The 14551-nt window shown below is 42.0% G+C and overlaps 3 non-coding genes across 3 annotated transcripts; 2 read left to right on the top strand and 1 right to left on the bottom strand.

Annotated features, from left to right (window-relative positions):
- The first annotated feature begins 1144 nt into the window (after window positions 1-1144).
- LOC128514519 (small nucleolar RNA U3) lies at window positions 1145-1354 on the top strand. The gene has a single exon (XR_008356477.1). It is a non-coding gene; the product is annotated as a small nucleolar RNA U3 (small nucleolar RNA).
- Window positions 1355-4704: 3350 nt separating this feature from the next.
- Window positions 4705-4917, bottom strand: LOC128514556 (small nucleolar RNA U3). The gene has a single exon (XR_008356510.1). It is a non-coding gene; the product is annotated as a small nucleolar RNA U3 (small nucleolar RNA).
- Window positions 4918-6311: 1394 nt separating this feature from the next.
- Window positions 6312-6521, top strand: LOC128514536 (small nucleolar RNA U3). Its single transcript, XR_008356494.1, has one exon. It is a non-coding gene; the product is annotated as a small nucleolar RNA U3 (small nucleolar RNA).
- Window positions 6522-14551: the final 8030 nt, after the last annotated feature.

The following is a 14551-nucleotide window of genomic DNA, read 5'->3' on the forward strand; positions in this document are numbered from 1 at the left end:
TTGATGTTAATATGGAGTCCAGGTAGTTATTGAAGACCCAGGTAGACTTGTAAGAAGTTCCAGTCCTGAACTATCGAACTGTCAAGTCCCCAGTGAAACAGTTGCAAACACCATTCAAGGCCAGAACCATTTTCTAGGTAGAGAGAATCATTCCCAGACACCAGACGCATCCCAGAGAGACACACGGGGCATCCATGTGACGAGATCTTCAGCCAGAAGCGGGGCACCAGGATGGGTCAGACAGGTCCGGAGGGCAGAGGGAGTCTGGATCACTGGCAGCTCAGGAACGACATGTGTAGCTCGACAGAGAGAGAGAGAAAGAGTGAAAGGGGGGGACAGGAGGAGAGAAGAAAAAGAAAGAGGGGGGGGAAGAGAAGAAGAGGAGAGATGGCAGTTAGGTATGGTCACAGTCACACAATGTATAATGTGAATGTATATTAACTGTAGGTCTATTAACTGTAGATATTTGGTCTAGCGTTTGTGATAACTGCCAATGAGTCTTGACCTAAAGATATTTTAATTTCAATTCAATTCAATTTTATTTAAACAGTGCTTTTAACAATTGTCACTGTCTCAAAGCAGCATTTTCATGTAAAGATGAAACAGAGATTTTTGCTTTGCTCACTTTTCAGGGAGCAAATGTCTCATATAATAATAATAGTAATAATAATTATTATTATAATAATAATAATAATAATAGAAAAGTGATGTCTGCCTTGGTGGCACTGCAGGGCACTTATTAAGTGTACTCTCTGCTTTCCTTTGACAAAATTCCACTATTCAGGACATCCTGCAATAGCACCAACACAGATGTAACTTCTCTGTGCCTTATCCTGGTATCGTAAGCACCTCAGATACTGTACTTGCTGCTGCTGGGAAATTTCCACACTATGAAAATTAAATGTTGAATAGTTTTTTTTAAACAAAAACTAATACTATTACGAAATGTATTATATTGAAAAGCGTATAACAAAAATACTTTATTGGTTTACAAGATATATGAAAAAATTATTACTGTAATTGTTTTACAGATTACTTGCCTGTGAATTGCTGTGTAGGTGTTTTAATGTAGAGGCTAACATCTACCATTTTCATGAATTCTGTGTTATTTGGGGTCAATTAGTGTTTAAGGAAAGAAGAAGGTAAGACTATACTTTCAGGGATCATTTCTGTAGTTTCTAACTAGGAAATGTGGTTGGAAAGTGTTACGTCTCCCTAATCACAATGATGAGTTATGATGTACTTTTCTGAGTATGAATCAGATTATAGCGAGTGTGTTATACATAAGCTATAATTGTTCATGAGTGTTAGGTCTTTGAAAGACATCAAAAGAAAAGTACATGATCAGGGTGATTCTGACAACTTGGGACAAAAAATGGGTCTGAAGATCAGCTTTGTTTTATTCAGAAATTCTGTTTGAAATGAGCACAGAAATAAAACAGAATTTCTATAAAATCTGATAATAACTGAAATACTGAAACCTGGCATCTGTTTTGTTTTCTAAAAAATAAAAATATGAAAGGATGCAAGTGTAATATGTTTAAATGTGTGACTAAATTACTAAAGGAAATAAAGGAAATAAAATTTCCTATAGCCTACTTAAGAAATATTGGTTAAAGGAGCTTCCCCACAAAACAGTTGTGCTTCCTAACAGCTTTTAACTGATGGAACTTAGTTAGGAAATTAGTAAACAGTGTAAGGATCTGTCCAATGACACAAATTTTGAAGCACTTTTGATGTGTCAAGCCAGCGGTTCAGACAGTGGGCTGTTGATATCATATACTGTATATGATAAATAGCGCATGAAGTATCGATTTGGTGCAATACGTATTATATGCAGTAGGTGGCAGTGCAGTGTTTACTGGTAAATTATCCCTCTCTATCTGATCTGCTAAAATAAGCAGAACTGACTGAAGTTGACACCAGTCGGCCATCTTCCATGACTTTTGACTTAGCACACAACTTACTAGTATAAAAATATAACGCAATACAGAAAAAAAAAAATGCTTTTTAAGCATATTATTTGAAGTATTACTGAACATACACTACAGTTCAAAAGTTTGGGGTCACTTTCTAACTTCATGATCGTTCCTGATTTTTATTTTTTTCTACATTGTAAAGGAATGCTGAAGGCGTCCAAAAATGCATTAATTTCCTTTAAACAGTTGATATTGAGATTTGTCTGCCACTTACGCTCTGTAAAGATTTTATAACGCCTCTAATCTGAGTTGCTGTTAATTGGTCATTTTTCAGGCTGATAACTCTAAATGAACTTCTCGTCTGTGGCAGAGGTAGGTTTTGGTCTCACCCTCCTGGGATGGTCTTTATGAGAGCCAGTTTCATTATGGTGCTTGACGGATTTTGCAAATGCACTTGACAATACTGTTCTTGCAAGAACTATTACAGAAAGGCTGACATCTGTGTAAAATAACAACTAACTGTTGTTTTTGTTGTTACATAATTACCTAATTCCATATGTGTTATTTTATAGTTTTGAAATCCCCAGTATTGTTGTAGAATGTAGAAAATAAATCACTAAACAAAAACAAAGAAATTTGCAAGTGACCCCAAACTTTTGAACGGTAGTGTATATTGGGTCATATTTGTAAAACAAAGGAAAGAACATTAAGACAAACAACATATAAAACTATAAAAACAATATTTTAGCAGGTCGGGGGGGCGGTGTCATCTTGATGCAGTCAGTGTAAGATATACCACTCATCAGTGTAAGCTGTCAGTGATGATGAACCAGTGCCTGCTAATGATGACCAACACATCTCCCCTTCTCTACCAGAGTGAAAATGATGCCAATCAAACTGAACAGGTCATCTGGAATAAACTCAGTAGCAGCATCAGCTTATGCTAGTAATTATTATTGTAGTCAATATTATTTCAAAATAATATTTTCTCAGCCTTATTTTGAATTAATATTGTCTACAATCATAATTAAAATGAGTAACTAGTTTACTAGCCCGAGCTAATGCTGCCTTTGATTTTATTCAAGTTTATCTGTTCAGTTGATTTTCACTTGGCTCGGGTATAGAAGGGGAGAGGTGCTGGTCATCATCATCCCTGACCCTGAGGCTGCTGGATCCAGACTCGCTGTCCCTGACCGTAATGTTAAAGCTGTCAGAGCCTGCGGAACTTTAATTTCCCCTCACGCCAAAGGCATAATCTGTTAATTTGAAGATTTTCACAGCATCTGCTTTTAAAGCTTATTCTTCTTGTCGCATAAATTTTCAGCTCCACCTTTTCTTTTTTGACAATTTTCATCCATGGCAATTATTCATTCTTTGTTGTATTGAGAAAGGATCCATCTCTCTCCCTCTGTAAATTAAAAGTAAAAGGGGGCGTGGTTTCAGAACACGTATGGAATAGGATTACATTACATTCACATGCACACAAACTTGCGTGGGGGAAAAAAAGAGTTCAGAGCCAACAATAGCGTTCAGCACAAAAACTTTATTAGCCTTTTTCAGCGTCACAAAGTTATAATACAAAACATACAGTAAAAGTAAAGAAAAGGATAAAACAATAGAGCGTTGGGGGCAGCACAGCTGAGCTCACCAGACGGCCAGTCCGCCACTGCCTAGCACATTATTGCTAGCTGTAGCAGCGGAGGAGGTATCCAGGGAAACTAATCGATGTTAAAGGATCAGCCAATAGGCGCGCAGGTCCAACCCTCTGGCGCTGATTGACAGAGCGACTCATTCTGCTAAAAAGTCGCAATTTAAAATAAGTAGGCCATCGTAAAAAAGGGGATTTTAAAATAAAAACAGCATGAATTAAATAAAATGCCTCTGCAATAATCTCTGTTATTGGGAAAAATAATGACCATAAAATATTATTTCATAATAATAAGTAAATTTATATGGCAGAGTGCAATATATTTCACAATGATATGCTTTTTTTCAAAATATGTTCCATTACAGTATTTCACAATATATTCTCATAAATAGATGTGTCTTAGTTATTCATAGAGTTATTTATTTCATCATGTCCTATTTATTTATTTTAAAACACTTTGGAGTTCCATATGAATTAGAATAGATACTTTCCTATTATTTTCAACTAATTTCCTCCCGTTCATTGCACCCCACCTGTCATGTCTGTATTCCCCACACTTTGAGAACCACGGACTTACAGTGATGTAGAAGGGCATCTGACTTTACAGTTGGTTGGCGGGACAACAGCAACCTCATCCTATTTGTTAATCCTTCAATCCTGGATTCTCTTGACATAGTTCTGACAAATCACAGATTGACAATGCTACAGTAGGAAGATAGCTTCTTATTGGTTAATTTGTCATTTTTGTTGCTAACACAATCGATGTGTTAATGACATTGCAAGGTACTTAATTCACCGTGTACTTTAGTTCCCCTTGCAGGGATAACCTGTTGCTGATGCTGTGGAAATTTTACTTTTAGATTTCATTAAGAACTGTCTGGATGTGTTAAATGAAAACTATAAATGTGAATATTTCAAATGAAACCTGACATTATTAAGGCATAACTACAAAATCAATTTATTCATAATTTGTCAGACCTTTAGTCAGACTGTTAAAGATAACACACTTGCTCACCTTTATTGTAACTCAACAAACTTCATAAATGAGAAGTTTTACACATGAAATAATATCAGATTCCATAACAACCTATTAAAATTATTGTTATAAAAAATTGTTTTTAAAAGAAAATAGACAAAATCACTCTGATCATGTACTTTTCTTCTGATGTCTTTTAAAGACAGAGAACACTCATCAACAATTATAGCTCATTCATGAAACACAAAGCTATAATCTGATTCATGCTCAGAAAAGTACATCATAACTCATCATCGTGATTAGGGAGACGTAACACTTTCCAATCACATTTCCTAGTTAGAAACTATAGAAATGATCCCTGAAAGTATAGTCTTACCTTTTCACCCACAGACACTCACTGACCTTAAATAACACAAAAATCATGAAAATGGTAGGTTTTAACTTCTATACTTAAACAACTATACAGAAATCCACATGAACTATGCTAAAAAAACAAACTATCCTTACTGCATCTAAGCATTATTTTGGATGATTTGTACTTTGAATCAAGCATCACTAAAGATTTTGCCAAACAATGTTGTATAACGTGCACTTTTAGTTAGTCTTACAAAGTTCTTATTTTTACAAACACAGAGAGATTTTACAAGATTATATATCTTTTAGTAAACATTTTCCCTAGAAATACACTTTTTCTTTTATTCCTGAAACACTTAAGGTCCGCAAATAACACATAAATCATGAAAAGGGTGAATTTTAGATTATACCAAAACACAGCAATTCACCTAAACTATGCTAAAAACAAAAAGTATACTAAAGTATTGTTTTAGAGGATTTGTACTTGGGTCGAGTATTTTGTTCTTTTACTCAACTACATTTCCAGGAATACACTGTGTCTATATGACATAAGGTTAAGGCAATTATTCATAAGAAAACTGAATGAAATGTAAGAATATTTAATTAATTCTAAATATATTGGATGAAACACGACATAAAATACAGTATTTAAATTATGATTTCATTTATTAATGAAAAATATTCCAAACCTGCCGATCTCTATGTGAAAAGTTATTGCCCCTAAACCTAATACTTGGTTGTTCCACCCTTGCCAGCCATATCTCCAGTCTAGTGTTTGTAATAACTGCCAATGAGTCTTGACCTAAAGATATTTTAATTTCAATTCAATTAAATTTTATTTGTACAGTGCTTTTAACAATTGTCACTGTCTCAAAGCAGCATTTCCATGTAATGATGAAACAGAGATTTTTGCTTCGCTCACTTTTCAGGGAGCACATGTCTCATATAATAATAATAATAATAATAGAAAAGTGATGTCTGCCTTGGTGGCTCTGCAGGGCACTTATTAAGTGTACTGTCTGCTTTCCTTTGACAAAATTCCACTATTCAGGACATCCTGCAATGGCACCAACGCAGATGTAACTTCTCAGTGCCTTATCCTGGTATCGTAAGCACCTCAGATACTGTACTTGCTGCTGCTGTGAAATTTCCACACTATGGAAATTAAATGTTGACTAGTTATTTAAACAAAAACTAATACTATTATGAAATGTACTATATTGAAACACGTATAACAAAAATACTTTATTAGTTTACAAGATGTATGAAAAAATTATTACTGTAATTGTTTTACAGATTACTTGCTCGTGAATTGCTGTGTAAGTGTTTTTGTTTAATGTAGAGGCTAACATCTACCATTTTCATGAATTCTGTGTTATTTGGGGTCAATGAGTGTCTGAGGGAAGAAGAAGGTAAGACTACACTTTCAGGGATCATTACTATAGTTCCTAACTAGGAAATGTGGTTGAAAAGTGTTACGTCTTCCTAATCACAATGATGAGTTATGATGTACTTTTCTGAATATGAATCAGATTATAGCGAGTGTATTATGCATCAGCTATAATTGTTGATGGGCGTTGTGTCTTTGAAAGACATCAAAAGAAAAGTACATGATCAGAGTGATTTTGACAACTTCTTTTGAAAAATGGGTTTAAAGATTTGTTTAGCTCAGAAATTCTGTTTGAGATGAGCACACGAGTAAGACAGAATTGATATAAAATCTAATAATAACTGAAGCATTAAAACTTGCCTTTTGTTTGTTAGAAAATATAAATATGACAGAATGCAAGTGTAATATGTTTAAATGTAAGACTAAATTACTTAAGGAAATAAATAAAATAAAATTTCCTATAGCCTACTTAGAAAATATTGGTTAAAGGAACTTCTCCACAAAACAGTTGTGCTTCTTAACAGCTTTTAACTGATGGAACTTAGTTAGGAAATTAGTAAACAGTGTAAGGATCTGTCCAATGACACAAATTTCAAAGCACTTGTGATGTGTCAAGCCAGCGGTTCAGACAGTGGGCTGTTGATACGAGTGCAGAACTCATGCAGGTCCATGTAAGGACTGGGTCGCTCCAGAACCAAGATGAAGCAAACAGACACCTTAAACCATTGCAATAGCTCCACCAAGTTCCACCAGCGAGGGGAAATGGACACCATCTGCATCAACGCGAGGCAGGCTGTGTGTTTTTCCAGGCTGAAATAGGGTTAGCACGGATTTAGTGGGAGAGGTTTCTGAGACCTGATTGTGAAGTGTGGAGTAGGTCTACTTACCTTGCTGATGTACTCCTTGCAGACAGATTTGTCCACATATTTAATAGCGACCTGTTCACATACACCAAACATAATTAGGAAAAGTAGGAATTCCTGATGATTTCCATTTAAATGTAATTAAGTGTATATGTGCACGCAACTTACCGATTTTTTTGCCTTCCTCACTCCAGCATAGACCGAACCCATGCCTCCTTCTCCCAGCAGCTCTCCCAACACGTACCGTGCTGCAAACGCCACTATTAAAGAAATAGACAGACAACAATCATTCTGATCAATTAATCTAAAAAAAAAAAAAAAAGGCATCCAAAATAATCAGACCACCATTTGTACAAAACTGGATTGTAACGTACCTCCGTTCTGGTCCCACATGGAAAGAACCTATATGAGGATATATGCGCATATATGAAGCCTATATGCAGTATATATGCATATATATGTTAAATAGCGCATGAAGTATCGATTTGGTGCAATACGTATTATATGCAGTAGGTGGCAGTACAGTGTTTACTGGTAAATTATCCCTCTTAATCTGATCTACTAAAATGAGCAGAACTGACTGAAGTTGACACCAGTCGGCCATCTTTCATGACTTTTGACTTAGCACACAACTTACTAGTATAAAAATATAACGCAATACAGAAAAAAAAAGCTTTTTAAGCATATTATTTGAAGTATCACTGAACATACACTACAGTTCAAAAGTTTGGGGCCACTTTCTAACTCCATGATCGTTCATGATTTTTATTTCTTTCTACATTGTAAAGGAATGCTGAAGGCATCCAAAAAATGCATTAATCTTCTTTGAACAGTTAATGGTGAGATGTGTCTGCTACTTACGCTCTGTAAAGACGTCATAACGCCTCTAATCTGAGGTGCTGTTAATTGGTCATTTTCTAGGCTGATAACTCTAAATGAACTTCTCGTCTGTGGCAGAGGTAGGTTTTGGTCTCGCCCTCCTGGGATGGTCTTTATGACAGCCAGTTTCATTATGGTGCTTGACGGATTTTGCAAATGCACTTGACAATACTGTTCTTGCAAGAATTATTACAGAAAGGCTGAAATCTGTGTCTTAAAATAACAACTAACTGTTGTTTTTGTTGTTACATAATTACCTAATTCCATATGTGTTATTTTATAGTTTTAAAATCCCCAGTATTGTTGTAGAATGTAGAAAATAAATCACTAAACAAAAACAAAGAAATTTGCAAGTGACTCCAAACTTTTGAACGGTAGTGTATATTGGGTCATATTTGTAAAACAAAGGAAAGAACATTAAGACAAACATGGGGGGGGGGATGTGGTCATCTTCCTTCGCCCACCCAGTGCGACATAAGCTTCGGCAAGAGTCCCCTTTTTCTTTCAGGGGAAAAACACCCAAACCTGCTCCCAAGTAGCAAAATCTTACCTCCGGCTGTGAGTATCATACAAGCGGCGCTGCTTGCGACCGAACAGCAACGCAGCTGGCGTTGGAGAATTCCTGCACCGCTGTGCGATAAGCCCAAAGCACGAGAGGCAAATGTTCGTCCCAAACTTTTTGCCGGTCGCTGGTAAGCACGGCGAGTTGGGTGGTGAGCGTTCGATTAAAGCGTTCCACGAGGCCGTCACTTTGCGGATGAAGGGGCGTTGTGCGGGTCTTTTTCACCCCGAGGCGCTCGCACACCGCCGCAAACACCTCCGCCTCGAAGTTACGCCCCTGATCGCTGTGCAACTGCTCTGGGGCGCCGAATCGTCTGAACACCTCATCCACCAATACTCGAGCCGTGGTGGAAGCGCTCTGGTCAGGAACAGCAAACGCCTCCGGCCACTTGGTGAAATAATCCATGTCTACCAGCACATACCGGTTCCCGCGATCGTAGATGGGAAAAGGCCCAAGAATGTCCACGCCCATACGCTCCATGGGTGCCCCCACCCAAAAGTCTTGCAAAGGTGCTCGCGAGCGCTGGGTAGTGCCCTTCTTTGCCGTGCAGACGTCGCATCTGTGAACAAAGAGTTCACTATCAGTGTGACAGCCCGGCCAGTAGAAACGGCCGCGCAACCGCTGCAGCGTTTTAGTGACTCCGAAGTGTCCCGCACCCGCATGCCCGTGAACCATTCCTAACACTCGTGCCCGCAGAGTCCGCGGCACCAGCAGCTGAAAAGATTTGCCAGCGCCACACGGCCGTTCCCAGTGGCGGTAGAGTAAACCCCCCCGCAACGAGAGTCGATTAAACTGCGAGTGAAAGGCTTTTTCCTCTTGTCCCAGGTGAGCAACCGCGGCATAATCCGGTCTCTGGCCCGCGTTAACCCAATCCAGTACCCGCTGCAGCGCCAGATCCTTCTCCTGCTCGGCAATGAGCTGATCACGGTCCATCTGTGGCACAGGCGTAACGACTACAGGCGATGATTTAGGCGACGCAGTGACTCAGCTGCACGCCGGCTCGGACGGCGGATTACCGACGGAGGCTCCGGAGGACTGCGCCGGGAGAATGTTCTGATTCACGGGGGTCGGGGAGTGTTCGATGTCGCGACCGCCCACGCTCTCTTCAACCCGCTCGTACTGCTGACATTGCTCATTGCTACACGGCCGGCGGGATAAAGCATCGGCGTTAGCATGCAGTTTTCCCGCTCGATGCTGGACGGTAAAGTCGTAGTCCTGCAACCGCTCGAGCCAGCGCGCCAGCTGCCCCTCGGGCTCTTTAAAACTAAGCAGCCACACCAGCGAAGCGTGATCGGTCCGCAGCGAGAAGGATTGCCCGTATAGATACGGCCTAAAATGTTTAAGGGCCGCGACGACCGCTAACAGCTCGCGCCGCGTGACGCAGTAATTTTTCTCCGGTCCAGACAATGCGCGGCTGAAGTAGGCGATAGCGCGCTCTTTACCCTCGGAAACCTGAGACAGGACAGCCCCCAGCCCTACATCGCTTGCGTCTGTGTCGAGGATAAACGTACGAGACGCGTCCAGATATCCGAGAACAGGCGACGTGACCAGAGCTTCCCGTAACTGAGTGAAAGCACGCGCGTGCACCCTGTCCCAGCGAAACGGCTGATTCTTTTTCGTGAGGCCGTGCAGCGGACTGGCGATCGTGGCAAAATCCTTCACGAACTGGCGATAGTAAGAAGCTAACCCGAGGAAGGTGCGTAGCTGGGACACATTTAGCGGTTCGGGCCAATTCTGTACCGCCGCAATTTTAGCTGGATCGGTGGCAATCCCTCTAGCACTAATTACATGTCCTAAAAAACCTCTCTCCGCTGACACTTTTTGGGGTTGAGCCGCAAATTCGCCTGCCGGATAGCCAAAAATACTTCCCGTAGGTTAGCTAGCGCGACCTTAAACTCCCTGCCGTGCACCAGTAAATCGTCCAGGTAGACGACACAACGGTTGCGAGGAATATCGGCTAACACCTTCTCCATCAGCCGTTCGAACGTAGCTGGAGCGTTACACAGGCCGAACGGCATGCGCCGGAACTGCCATAGCCCTTGCCCGATCGAGAACGCGGTTTTAGGTCGCGCTTCCGGAGCGAGCTCTACTTGACAATACCCGCTTCGCAGATCTAACGAGCTAAACCACGCCGAGCCCGCAACGTGTTCCAGCGCATTATCTATTCGCGGCAACGGATGGGAATCTTTGCGCGTCACCTTGTTCAACCGCCGGAAATCAACACAAAACCGCCACGATTCGTCCTTTTTACGCACCAATACAACCGGTGAAGACCATGGTCCGGACGCTGGCTCTATGACGCCCGAGTCGGCCATCTCACGCAGCTTCTGCTCGGCGATAGCTCGTTTAGCTAAGGGAAGGCGTCTCGGATGTAACTGAACTGTAGCTGCGTTACCCGTATCAATCGTGTGCTGCACCAAATTAGTATGTGTGCACTCGCGCTCATCTACCGCGAAAATGTCCGCGAACTCATGTAAAAGGGACTTCACTGTGTCGGTCTGTGTCTGACTGAGCCCTACGCTGCATAAGCTCGGCCATTATTCTCGTTCGGTCTGCCACCGGAAGTTCCGACCCCCTGGTGCGCTCTACTAACATGTCCGGCTGCGCTTTGGGCACTAGCAACCTGGCTAACCCGAAGCTCCCACGCAACGTTCCGTCATCGAGGTTCAGTACTGCACCCCACCTTTCCAAAATATCCAACCCCAAGATACAATCATCCTCAATGTCGGCCACAAAGAATGGATGAAAAAGAGTGCACCTACTTGTATTCGCACTGTGCGACAAACCCGTATCTCCAAATAGCTCTCAGACACGGTGCGAATGTTCATGGCTGGGGCCGGCAGCATACAACCGCGATTGCCTTGTCCTAGTACTCCACAGCGCAGCAGCGAAACTGTAGAGCCGGTGTCCATGAGTGCCCGTAGCGACATGTTGTCCAGGCCACAGTTAATGTAGACCCCCGCGCAATTTCTTACACGTCCTGACCGGAACTTGTTTCCCGGCAGTTGGGGAAACAAAGAAGGCTGTGGGAGGCGGCTTCCCCTCGGCGCCCCCCAAAGCTAGTTTAACGGCTGCTGGGGTACGTTGTCCTCAGACCTGAGAGCATTGCAGCGGTAATCCGGCGGTCCCTGGCCTCGGCGTCGTCGCGGAATCTCGGAAGCGGGGTCGAGGCCTAGCCATGCTGGGTAGCCCTGTCCCCGGCTAGGTTACGAACGTTTGCTTTTAGCAAACGTGCTAAAAGATCTCTCCGGAGCTCCGCCAGACTGACCAATTTTTCTACTTTTTCGTCCCCTTACGAAGAGTAAACATATAACAGATAAGTATTTCATACTACCTTATAATATATTCACTCGAAACGCGTGTTATATCGTTTTCGTATAAGTTTATATCGTATAAGTTTTAATAGTTTTGCAGCACACCGCTTCTAGCCGGCTTTTCATTAGCATCGCTAGCCCGTTAGCCCGGCTATCACAAGTTTGTTTACGCTCTTTCGCACCGGTTATTTCTATTTTTAGACACCATGTCGGTTGGGTCTCTGCCCCTGTGTGCAGGTGAGGAGACATTGGAGCTGCACTCGGTGGACTTGGAGATGGAGGCCGTGGAGAAGCTGATCCGCGACCTACAGGTGAAGCTGGCCCGGCTACAGCAGCGGAAAGCCACGCTGGAATCGTCGCGGACCGACGCTCACCTGTCCCAGGTAAATTCTCGGCATGAGAATTCTCCGACAACCTCTACTCCGCGTGCTTCTCTGCCCAGGTCCAACGCACCGAGAACGCAGCCTGCCCAGCTTTCCTTCACCCCGGCGCCGGGATACCACGAGGCCTGGAAACTTCAGCAGCGGAAGACGCGCGCCAAGCCCCGGGCGAGGACCTCTCCTCCTCCGCCACCACCCGTCTTCGAGATCTCAACCCGAAACCGCTTCGCTCCTCTCCGTGAGACGGCACACGACGCGCTGGTCATCGGAGACTCCATTGTCCGGCACGTGCGTGCTACCACAGCTAAAGGTAAGGCGTACACGCGCTGTTTACCTGGTGCACGTGTTCTTGATGTTGCTGCACAGGTGCCTGCGGCCCTGAGGAAGAACATTCGAGCTGTGGTTCTCCATGCTGGCACCAACGACATCAGGCTGAGGCAGACGGAGATCCTAAAGAAGGACTTCAGGAGCCTGGTTGAGAAGGTCCGCAGCACATCACCCACGACAAAGATCGTCGTATCTGGACCACTTCCGACATTTCAGAGAGGAATCGAGAGGTTCAGTAGATTATTTGCCTTCAATGAATGGTTACAATCTTGGTGTCAACAACAGAGATTACCCTTTGTTGATAACTGGAATGTTTTCTGGGAGCGTCCTAGGCTCTACCGCACAGATGGCCTGCACCCTAGCAGAGCTGGAGCAGCGGTCCTCTCTGACAACATCTCCAGGACATTACGAACCATCTGACTTGCGGTAAGTCATACCTCAGATTCTTTAGATATCAGCCACAATACAACCCACCATACTAATAGACGCACACACATAGCTTGTACTATAGAAACTGTGTCTATTCCCCGATTAGTGAGAAAAAAGAATAAATTCGTTACATCCAGCCGAAACAATCTGGTAACCATTAAACCAGAAAAAGCCCAAATAAGTAATCGAAGTCTACCTCTAAAGTTTGGACTTCTCAACATTAGATCCCTTACGCTAAACCAACCGTCTGCTAGCTGCATAGAGTCGTCACTCAGGGTTCACTCTATTGAGACTGTGTCTGTTCCCCGAGCTAAAAACAAATTTAGAAAGACTCAGAAAGTCTGTTTTAGTAATTTAATTAGCATAAAGACCACAAACTTGGATCAGACTGAATGCGCAGCCGGCACCTCTGATCTGAAGCTAGGACTGTTAAATATTAGATCTCTCGCATCTAAAGCAGTTATAGTTAATGAAATTATCACAGATCAGGAGTTTGATATACTCTGTTTAACAGAAACCTGGATTAAACAGGACGAGTATGTAGCTCTAAATGAAGCTAGTCCTCCTGGATACAGCTACATACACCAGCCTCGGTTAACTGGTAGAGGAGGAGGCGTCGCAGTTATTCACAATGATAATTTGACTATTGTACAAAAACACGGACACAAATTTAATTCATTTGAAATTCTTTATAGTAACATAAGTGTATTTAACTATATTAAGTCAGCTCAGTCGATCCCGCTAATTGTCATTTACAGACCTCCAGGGCCGTACTCGGAATTTCTTAGTGAATTTGCAGATTTCCTCTCAAACCTAGTCATTTCTGTAGACAAAGTGTTAATTGCTGGAGATTTTAATATTCATTTTGAAAACCCAGAAGACCCTCTGAGAACTGCATTTATGTCTATACTGGACTCGGTAGGAGTAAATCAGTGTGTAGTAGGACCCACTCATAAAGCAGGTCACACTTTAGATTTAATAATATTATTTGGATTAAGTATAAGAAATTTATTCACAATACCACTATCTGAAGTTATCTCAGATCACTATCTTGTCTCATTGCAAGTGTGTCACAATAATAATGTACACACAGCGCCGCGCTACCGTATGAAACGTACATTCACATCAACTACCAAACAGAGTTTTATCAGTAATCTCCCAGAGTTCCCAACTTTGATTAGATCACCGTCTGACCCCACAGACCTCGATCAGGCGACTGAATATTTAGAGTCGACATTTCGCTATACCCTAGATAATGTAGCTCCAGTCAAAAGAAAAATTATTAGAGATAAAAAACTTGCTCCCTGGTATAACGATCACACGCGCACTTTAAAACAGACCGCTCGGAAATTAGAACGTAAATGGCGTCAAACTAAATTACTAGTATTTCAAATAGCATGGAAGGAGAGCATCCTGAACTATAGAAAAGCTCTTAGTGTAGCTAGATCAACATATCTCTCCACTCTTATAGAAGAAAATAAAAATAATCCTAGATTCTTATTTAATGCTG

This window comes from Clarias gariepinus, chromosome 26 (assembly GCF_024256425.1).
Source record: "Clarias gariepinus isolate MV-2021 ecotype Netherlands chromosome 26, CGAR_prim_01v2, whole genome shotgun sequence".
Lineage (NCBI taxonomy): Eukaryota > Metazoa > Chordata > Actinopteri > Siluriformes > Clariidae > Clarias > Clarias gariepinus.